Source organism: Vigna radiata, chromosome 6 (assembly GCF_000741045.1).
Source record: "Vigna radiata var. radiata cultivar VC1973A chromosome 6, Vradiata_ver6, whole genome shotgun sequence".
Classification (NCBI taxonomy): Eukaryota; Viridiplantae; Streptophyta; class Magnoliopsida; order Fabales; family Fabaceae; genus Vigna; species Vigna radiata.
The window spans coordinates 32,764,920-32,774,936 of NC_028356.1; positions in this window are offsets into that span (position 1 = coordinate 32,764,920).

The following is a 10,017-nucleotide window of genomic DNA, read 5'->3' on the forward strand; positions in this document are numbered from 1 at the left end:
AGATTGGGCAAGGTTATTGCCTTGGGCAGAGTATTGGTATAACACTTCTTATCATCATAGTTGTGGCATGACTCCCTTTAAGATTGTCTATGTCAGGGATCTCCTACTTTGGTAAAATACACCCTTAATCATCATGACTCCCCTGCAGTTCAGGAACAACTACTACACCGTGATCTGACACTTAACAAATTGAAATTGAACCTCCATAAAGCTCAACAGTACATGAAGAAGCATGCTAACAAGAAAAGAAAGTTCATGGAATTGCAAATGGGTGACTTGGTTTTTGTTAAACTGCAGCCCTATCGACAACACTTTGTTACCCTCTACAAAAATCAGAAACTGAGTATGAGATTCTTTGGCCTTTTTCCTGTTATTCAACGCATAGGACAAGTTGCTTAAATTGTTGCTACCACCAACAACAAAAATCCACCCAATATTTCATTGTTCCCAATTGAAACTTTGTAAAGGGGATCCTTCTGAGTCTTATGTGCCACTACCTATCACTCATACTGAATTACCACCTATTATTCAGCCTGTTGTGATTTTGCAATCAAGGGTCATCTTACGAGGTTCACACCAAGTTTCACAGCATTTGGTTCAGTGGGAAGGCGTAGATATTGATAATGCCACTTGGGAGGATCAATCCACCTTGCAGCAAGCTTTTCCTGACCTCAACCTTGAGGACAAGGTTAGTCTTAATAGTGGTGGAATTATAACACAAGCAGCAGGGGTAGAAGAGTCTAATGAAAATACAACTCAACCGGAAATAAAGAGGGACTCAAGAAACAGATTAACTAACTCGAGGCTGAATAACTTTTATTGGTCTGGGACCTAATCCATATATTTTTTGTTGGTGAAGGAGAGAGGAGGGAGGAGGGTGTGAATTTTGTTGGCCTTGCTGCATCTTTTTGTGTAAATTCTCTATTTTGGTTTATGTGTATTTTGGTCTGACATTTTTAAGGGAATTTATTTCTATAATTCTCTTCCTTCCTTACTAGAAATCTTAATAATACTACGATTAATAATATTACGATTCAGAGCATATTTCCATTGTTTATCTTTTTGTTGAGTGCAGGCATTTTCTTTTCACTGTTCCAGAAAATCTGAGTACTGTTAGATTCGGTACTGTTACACTATGTGGATGAGTTGATTATATTATGTTTATTTATTACGTTTGACCTATAAAAAACAAGCATTTGAAACCTCTTCTGCGTCTAACATCACGACTATGGCCACGACCTCCCTTCCACCATCGCCATCCACCTCTCGTGCGTCAGAATCCTAAGGATGAATTTTTCACCACTGCGAACTCCCTCTCTCATCTCTATTTCCACGCCATGAACCAACAAAAACTCCCCTCCTCAAATACCTTTTGTATTTTTTCCCTATTTTTTATTTATTTTTTTCATTCACGATATGAACCCTAATTTTAATTCATGTTTCTTGATAAGGTTTCTATTAATGATTTCATATTTTGATTTAGTTTGTGATTTCTGTTTGAGCATTGCTTTGATTTCTACTTTTGACATTGAAAAAATTTCATGAATATTTATTTTGAAAAGGTTTTCCAGCTAAGTTTGTTACTAGAAGTATTGGGAGAATATGAAACTGGGACCTTGTTGGTGCTTATGAACCTTTCCGATGAAAAAAAGAAAGCTTTGAGAAAAGGCACTTCACATGCAATTTTAGATTTCTGACACTTTCAATGTTGTAATAATACAAAAAAAAAAAAGTTGGAAATCGTGGAAAAGGAATTAAAACATATTTGTAATGTCATTAAGTATGTTTCTTGACCTAATTAAAAAACAGAGTATAGGAAATAAGAATTAATAAGATAAGATGAAATGTCCTCACATCACATACATGCATTTGATAAAGACTAACTTAATGCACCATGATTTCAATCTAAGACCACCATGTACCAAAAAGACTAAGGATAAGATAAGATAAATACGTATTCAACACAATTAGCTACACTTTATATTTTCATTTTTTATTAAAACAAAAAACATTCTTTACTAAGAATAATATTCAGTCTTTGTATATTATTTTAAGATATAGTAAAATTAACTTAAAATGGAGATGTACTTAAAATATTATTGTTATGGAAAATAGAAAGTTGTGTTTTATGAGGGAATGTAGAAGGGTGTGAGGTGTTTGGTGGAGATTGGTAATGATTGAAGTTTTGTGCATTGTTGATTGTTGTTGTGTGGAGAAGCAGGATTTGTGACGTAAGGGTGAGAGAGAAAAAAAAAAGGAAAATGTTTTTTTAATAATTTTTGTGATAATTTTTTTATAATTAATCTATTTAAAATATATAGACTAATAAAATACTGATATATATTTTCTTATAAAAAAATTATTATGTATCATCGTAAAAAAAAAATGGTTGAGACGAGCATTTGCAGTGTATGATGACTATCCATGCATGGTCCCGCAGTTATATTTCCCATTTCTTCTATCTTTCTATACCTATCACCAAACTTTAATCTAACTACTTTTTTTCTCTATTAATCACCTACATTAATCTACTGCCTAATATGCCTGCTAAAATATTCAAATACAGATTAATTAATTTGCTCTTCAAATTTCAAATGTAAATCTAAATATATATATATATATATATATATATATATATATATATATATATATATATATGAATAGATTATAAATAAGTACTTTTAATATATACTTGCTTCTGAATTGAATGTGTCATTTGCGGTTTTTTAACATGTTTCAGTTCGTTTTTTCGCATGTTTTTTTTTTTCTTTTATGGGTGTGCAATAAGGAGGTTTTTTATTTCTTTATCACTTGGTTTATTTATTTAATTTCTTTTTATCTTTGATTAATATATACTCTTGACAACCTTCTGGAATTATTTTTTTCTTTGTGAACGTTGAACTCTCGGTAAGTAGGATCGTTCACTTTTTCGCAACATTCATCTTGTTTTTATGTAATCTATGATAATTAAATAGGCTTCTTTTTTTCCAAATCATCAAGCATTCACATGTTTTGTTCTCTTATCCTTGGTTCTAGTTTTTTTTGGAAGTCACCGTATTTCTCGTGGAATTCCTGTTATAAATAGGAAAATTTGCACAACGATGCCAATATGGCCACACGTAGAATGTTTGGTACTCATCCACATGGATTATGGTAAAAAAAATTCACGTGACCAAAATACTTACATAAGAAAAAGTTGATTTGAGCCAAAATAACTCCAAAAATTTCATGGGTAAGATTAATCCATGGATAACTCTACGTGATCGAGTTAGTATAAAATTAAGATAGATAAGATTGAATTGAACAATGGTTGATTCGACTATATTTTTAATGCAAGACAATTTTACTAGATTTTTTAAGTCTGGTTGAATCAAATTAATTCATTATCCAAGCTAATTTGGATCAACCTTCAACTTGGACAACTAGCCTTGAATTTCGAATTATGTTGATTGGGTCAAACTTTGACCAAAGTTATTCTCTTTTGACTTTCAAACATGGTTAGTCCATTTCAATCTTCCAATGGGATCAACTTTCAACCTTCGGCTCGGGTTAGCTCGTCTCGATCTTTGGCTTGGATTTGACAAACAATCTTAAACTTTGCCCAAGCCTACCTAGGCTAGCTAGTCTTGATTATTTGCATGGGTTGATCTGTTTTGACCTTCAACCCAAATCGTTCCATGTTGACCTTCATCTCTAACTAATATGTCTTGACCTTATGTATAACCATCTCGGTTTTCAGCCTGAGTCATCTTGTTTAGACCCCATGTCAACTTGTCTTTACCTTCACCTCAGGTTAGCCTAACTCGACCTTTGTCTCAGGTCAGTCCATCTCAACCTTCGACCTGGATTTAAGCTAGTCTCGACCTTTGAATTGGTAAGCCCATATCGACCTTTGGCTAGGATCTGCTTATCTTGATCTTCAACCTCGATTTAAGCCAGTCTCGACCTTCGAATTGGTAAGCCTGTATCGACCTTTGGCCAAGATTTGTCTATCTTGATCTTCGACCTGACCAACTCATATTCTTACTCTATTACTACTTATTTACTTCTCCACTCAATACCTAAAGCTAAGATCTCCGCTAGTGTCCAACTATAAAGATTTTCTACTATGCAAGGTTTTCTTCTTTCTTTGTTGTCTTAAATGCTCAGCGTCATTTTCTTGTTGCAAGTCGTGCATCGCCTTTGACTTTTCTTATTAACCGTCTTTAGTGTTCATCATCACTTTTTTTTGGCTCAATTGCAAAAAGTCATTTACTAACGTTGTGTTCGCATGAACATATTTTACTGTTCATGCGGATTTGGGAGCGATGAATTCAAACGACAGCGATGTTCGCTTTTGTGGATTTGCGACGATGGAATTGAGGAGATTTGCGGGATACCTCCTTTTTGCATCACCCGCTGTGTTGAGAAGATTTGCGATGAATTGAAATCAAATGGCTTTTTCACCCTTCGAGTTTCAGGTAAGAGAGAAGAAGTGGCAAAAGAAAAAGAAAAGTTGGAAGATTACAGAAATGGCGAGAGTAGTTTCTAGAAGCTTCGGGGAGGGACGAAGGTGGCCTTGATCTTAGAAGGTTCGAAGATGAGATGCTTAACGACGTTGTATAAGTTCTCCTTGCTCTCTTATTTCGCTTCTTCTCCTTCTCCGTCTGGCTTCTCCTCCACCTTCTTTCACCTTCCAGTGGCGGTTGCAATTGAAATGGAATCAAACAAAGAAAAATTTCAGAGTAGTCAGAGTCTACTATTTTCTCTAAATAAAAAATAAGAAAGCATTCCTCGTTGTAGTCATAGTTTATTATTTTATTAATTTTTGTGATTAATTATGTGGTGATACATAATACTCTTATTTTTTTAATATTTTTTTAAACCATTTTATTCCTTTTACTATTTTTAATTACTACTAAAATAAATTTATTTTACTAAAATAATTTTTTTCACAATATTAAAAATAATTCTAATAATTAATATTAATTTTTACTCCTTATATACATTTTTTCAATTAAATATAATATTAAAAATTATTATTTTATATTACTTTAATAACTAGGGACATTTTGGTAATCTTTAATTTTTAACAATTAAACAAATTTTTTAAATTTATCACATCAATCAAATCCTACACTAATTTTCACAAACTTTACCTCCAAATCCATTCTCAATTACCCACAAATCCACTCAAAAAAACAACAAAAAAATTAACATCAAATCCCTTCAAATCCATTCAATTACTCTCTCCCAAATCATCTCCCACAAATCATCTCAAAAGAACAGCATAAATCTTTTCAAACCACCCTTTCACTGTTCAATGACAAATTTTGGAGTTCAATTGCATCATCTTTCAATTTATTAAAAAATCATTGGAATTTACATAATATCATTAAATTTAAGAAATTATAATTCTACATATATCGTTATGTAATTCTAGGTTAATTTTAAATTAGAGAGATTTAATTTATTAAAAAATATATCAACATTTTAACTGAGAAAAATATATATAATGTAATTTAAACATTTATCAACCACTGTATATAAATTTATTTGTATGTATGACAAATGTACATATGAATTCTTATCTATAACTAATTTTAGTAGATAAATCATAATTTTTCTAAAAATCCAAATTTGTATCTAAATATAAATATATAATTAAGAATTTTTTTAGTGAATCTCATATATCTTAAATGAATTTTAACAAAATAATGTAATTTACTAATAAATTTAATGTACCTAACTTCTCCACAACCATTTTTAGTTCCCCTAAATTAATCATAAGAGACTTATAAGTATGCAAAGACAAAAAAAAATTATGTTAATATCTTAAAAAGTAGTTTCTCTTAATGATATAATAGAAATTCCATGTTCGTGTTCACTATGTGACAATTAAATTCTAAAGCTAATGCTCGTATTGGAAGAAAAGTTGCCATAATAATATAATTTTAAAAAAACAATAAAAATGGACGTACTTAAAATTAATTACGAGATTGGGTAAGTCCTACTCCGTAAATACAAATTTTAACCTTTTGTTTTTTTACAACACAAAAAACATATTAGCATACACAACTTCATTCATATATATTTTTACTAATTTATTGAAATTGTATTTAACAAACATAACTTTACTAAAAACAAAATAATCTTACTTGTAATGCATAACTTCAATAAAAAAAATACTAATAATAATAATATATAAAAAAAATCATGTACACTAAATATAGCTTATGTCTAGTGAAAAAAATAAAAAATTAAAACCGTACTTATAAAACATAACTTATGCAATATGAAGTCGTTGTTTCACTAAAACAAGTTGTCTAGTTTTACATTTAATCTCAAATTTGTTTCATTCTAATAATTTCTCTTAGAAATTATGAGTGTAAGAAAGCATTAAAAATGTTAAATTTGTAAGTATTTATTATCTTGAGCATGAGAATTAGAATTGTAAATGTTGTAATATAAGAAGTTATTAAAAAGACATATATTTGTACATTTGTGAAGATGATGATGATTGAATATTTAATTTGGGTAGAAGCATTTAAAAAAGAGATGAGATGTATGGAGAAAGTGAAGGTTGGTGTGGTAGCATGTGTGAGGAGAGTGGCTTCCACATGGGTCCACAAAATCCTCTAATCATAAGTTAGGCAAATGGTGATACTATACAATTCACAAAAGTCCAAGGTCATATAATATATTCATCTATAAAGTTCCCCATGCCAAAACCACACACATTTCTACCATAATTTAGTGTAACAACTCCAAAAGTGTCCTATATAGCTACCATAATTGCGGACAATGCTCCTTAATTATGTACAAACCTAAGCTAAAAACTAGCAATAAAGGTGTTAAAACCACTTTTCTCTTTTATTTCTTTAAGGTTTCAATTCACTTGTATTTTATTTTCAAACATCACAATTTCAACATTTTAATCTCTCCTCTTAAACATCCCACATTGGTTAACTACGTTGTTTAAAGTCTCATCTTAATTTTATAAATTGTAATAATTTAAAAATTGATTTTAAGCTTAAAGCTCCATTTTACAAAATTAACTTATAAGATGATGTTTGTTGTAAAATATTGGCAAAAATTACAGACAATAATTTTCTAAGGCGTGTAGATTCACTGTCCTTAAAGGCTTATCCACAGTGTGTTGCGCAAGTCCCCTGAGATATAACAAGAACTTCTTCAAAATTATGAGGATAACAAAACTAGCAAGTATCTTTGAGAATCAATAAAACTCATATAAAAACAAAGAGACATGAAAAAACGAGCTTTGTAGATATTATGTGTGAAAAGAAAGCTCGTGAAGATGATCAGTGAAAAGGAGAGCTCAACATGTTGAACAGTGTGAGGGAGAGCTCAAGATGTTTACTATGCAAGAGAGGGAGAGCTTGTCAAGTATTTTTGTGTTTCGTGCATTTAGAATGACCACATGTGAACTATTTGTAGAGTGAGAATAAGATATGAGACTAGTCCAAAGTCCACGACATGCAGAAGAAACTCGCACCTTGCGGTTAATGACACTAATTCAATAGATACTGATGTTGTGTAATTTGTAGAGCAGTTTAACCGAGTCTTGCAGAAGAAAGACTTGACCAATTTATTACAACAACATCTAACAAAACCAGTCACACACAAACTCAACTACAAACAAGCTCGACCACAAGAGCTTGGCCATATGAGTCAACCATGACCAATGTGTTGGGAATCCAAGTGTGAGTCTAAGTCCCACATTGGATAAAAATGAGAAAGTAGAGCACTATATAAAAATGAAAGACCCCTTAACCTATTGCCTTAAGGTTTTGGATAGAGAGCGGTGTCAATCCCTTATATGGTTGGACTCATATCTCATTGGTATTGTGTCTCCCTGGTGAATCCCTCCTCCTCGATAAACCCAACAGTGGTATCAGAGCCAAGGGCTACTCGTGGTTGTGGTTGGTTGTGGTTGTGGTTGGTTGGGAGTGCTTCCGTTGGAGGGGGGTGTACCTATGTGGAAGGGACTCACCCTTGAGGGGGAGATTGTTGGGAATCCAAATGTGAGCCTAAGTCTCACATTAGATAGAAATGAGAAAGTAGAGCACTATATAAAGATGAAAGACCGATTAATCCATTGCCTTAAAGTTTTGGGTAGAGAGTGATGTCAATCATTTATATGGTCGGACTTATATCTCATTGGTATTGTGTCTTCCTAGTGAACTCCCTCCTTAATAGACCTGACACAATGCTTACTTAACATCCATTGATATACTATATTGAGGTATATCCATATTCAATCTGAAACTAAATATTTATAAGTGGTAAGATAATAATGAGACAATAGAACTAACAAATATTAAATTTTATTATATTAAACTTTAAAATAATTTTAATACCATCTTAATAAATAGATTTTAAATCTAAATGAATCTTACCAAACAAACTTATTAGACAAAGTCTACATCTAATTTTTTTTATCTCTAATAAGATTTGAAAATTAGTTATTGATTATAATTTAATGTTGAGGAAAGATGATTATGTATCTAAAATAGTGTATGGTATTGACATAAGCTATAGGGTTTTTGTCTAATCATATGCGCATGTGTGGGTAAGGAGAAATGATGGGGTGAGATTAGGCGTGGGCAAAAGGCTATCACATATAAATAATGGTGGGTTTGATGGAGGGTCCCAATTTTTTATAATGGTTGGGGTGTGGAGGGCCTTTTAGTTGGCAAATTGACCCTTTTAGGGGACCATGTGCCTCCCTTTAAGCCCCACCCTTCTCTCCCTTAACACTTCCTCATTTTTGCCTTCTACCAATCTCTTCTTCAAAACCCTATCTAACTTTATCTACACTTCTATACTATTACTACTTCAACACCAATTAGGTTACAAAAATCCCATTTTTTCTATCACATGCTTCCCATCATACACAAAAAATTATGTCACAATAACAATAATAATGATATAAATACCATTTCATGCTTCTTTTTTCTTTTTCTGTTGGAGAGGACGACAATCCATGATGATCATGGCAAGTCCTATGCATCATGATGCAAAGGCATAAAAGGGAGCATCATTGCATTTTTTAAATAGAAAAATATCATCATTACTTAATTACTCATTTCATATTTTTCGTTAATAGAGTAATCATTAAATATCCCAAGAATAAGATTTTTTTTTTTAATTATGTCACCTCTAAGGTCTTCCTGCACCTCCCTACTTTTTAAAATTCTAGTTATACTCAAGCTAAAATTAATAGAAAAAGATATTCTGGATTTTACATTTCTTAAATATCCTGTATTACATAATTTATAATATAAATATATATTTTAGATGGCACAATTCATATTATAAATTTGAAAGTGAATTCCAAACCGTATAATCCATAAAATAAATTTATATTCAATGATGTAATTCATAATATAAATTTGGAAAAAGATTTGAAATATAAATTATATTTTGGTTTATATAATATGTAATGTAAATTGAAAATTCAACATAGAGGTACAAATTTTGTTATAAGAGATAACTAAGTCATTTCACTTTATCTATGGGGTGCTGGAAGAAAACATTGGATGCAGCAATAAATCCCGAATAAAGAATCAAACTTTGACATTAAGTTTATTTTTCTAAAGGCCCAAGACCCAGCCCACCTCAATTTTTTCACCCAAAAATAACCTTTTCTTTTAGCACCCTTAGTTTTCTCTGGAACTCCCATAAATATGAAAAAAAAATATTAAATTGCTCAAGTTTGAAAATTATTCTAGATTATAATTTAAAAGTATATATTTGATCGTGTAATTTAAAATTAGAAAATATATTTCAAATTGTATAATTTTCCAGAACGTACTTTTAAATTTGGAAATATATTTCATATTTTTCAATCGAATTTCTCAATCCAAAAATATAACGTAGAAATACTTTATATCTTATTAATGCTTCAGCAAAGTAGAAATAATGATATCAAAGACAAAATAATCAAGAAAAAGTATAGAACCCCATTTTGGTTATCTCCATATATATATATATATATATATATATATATATATA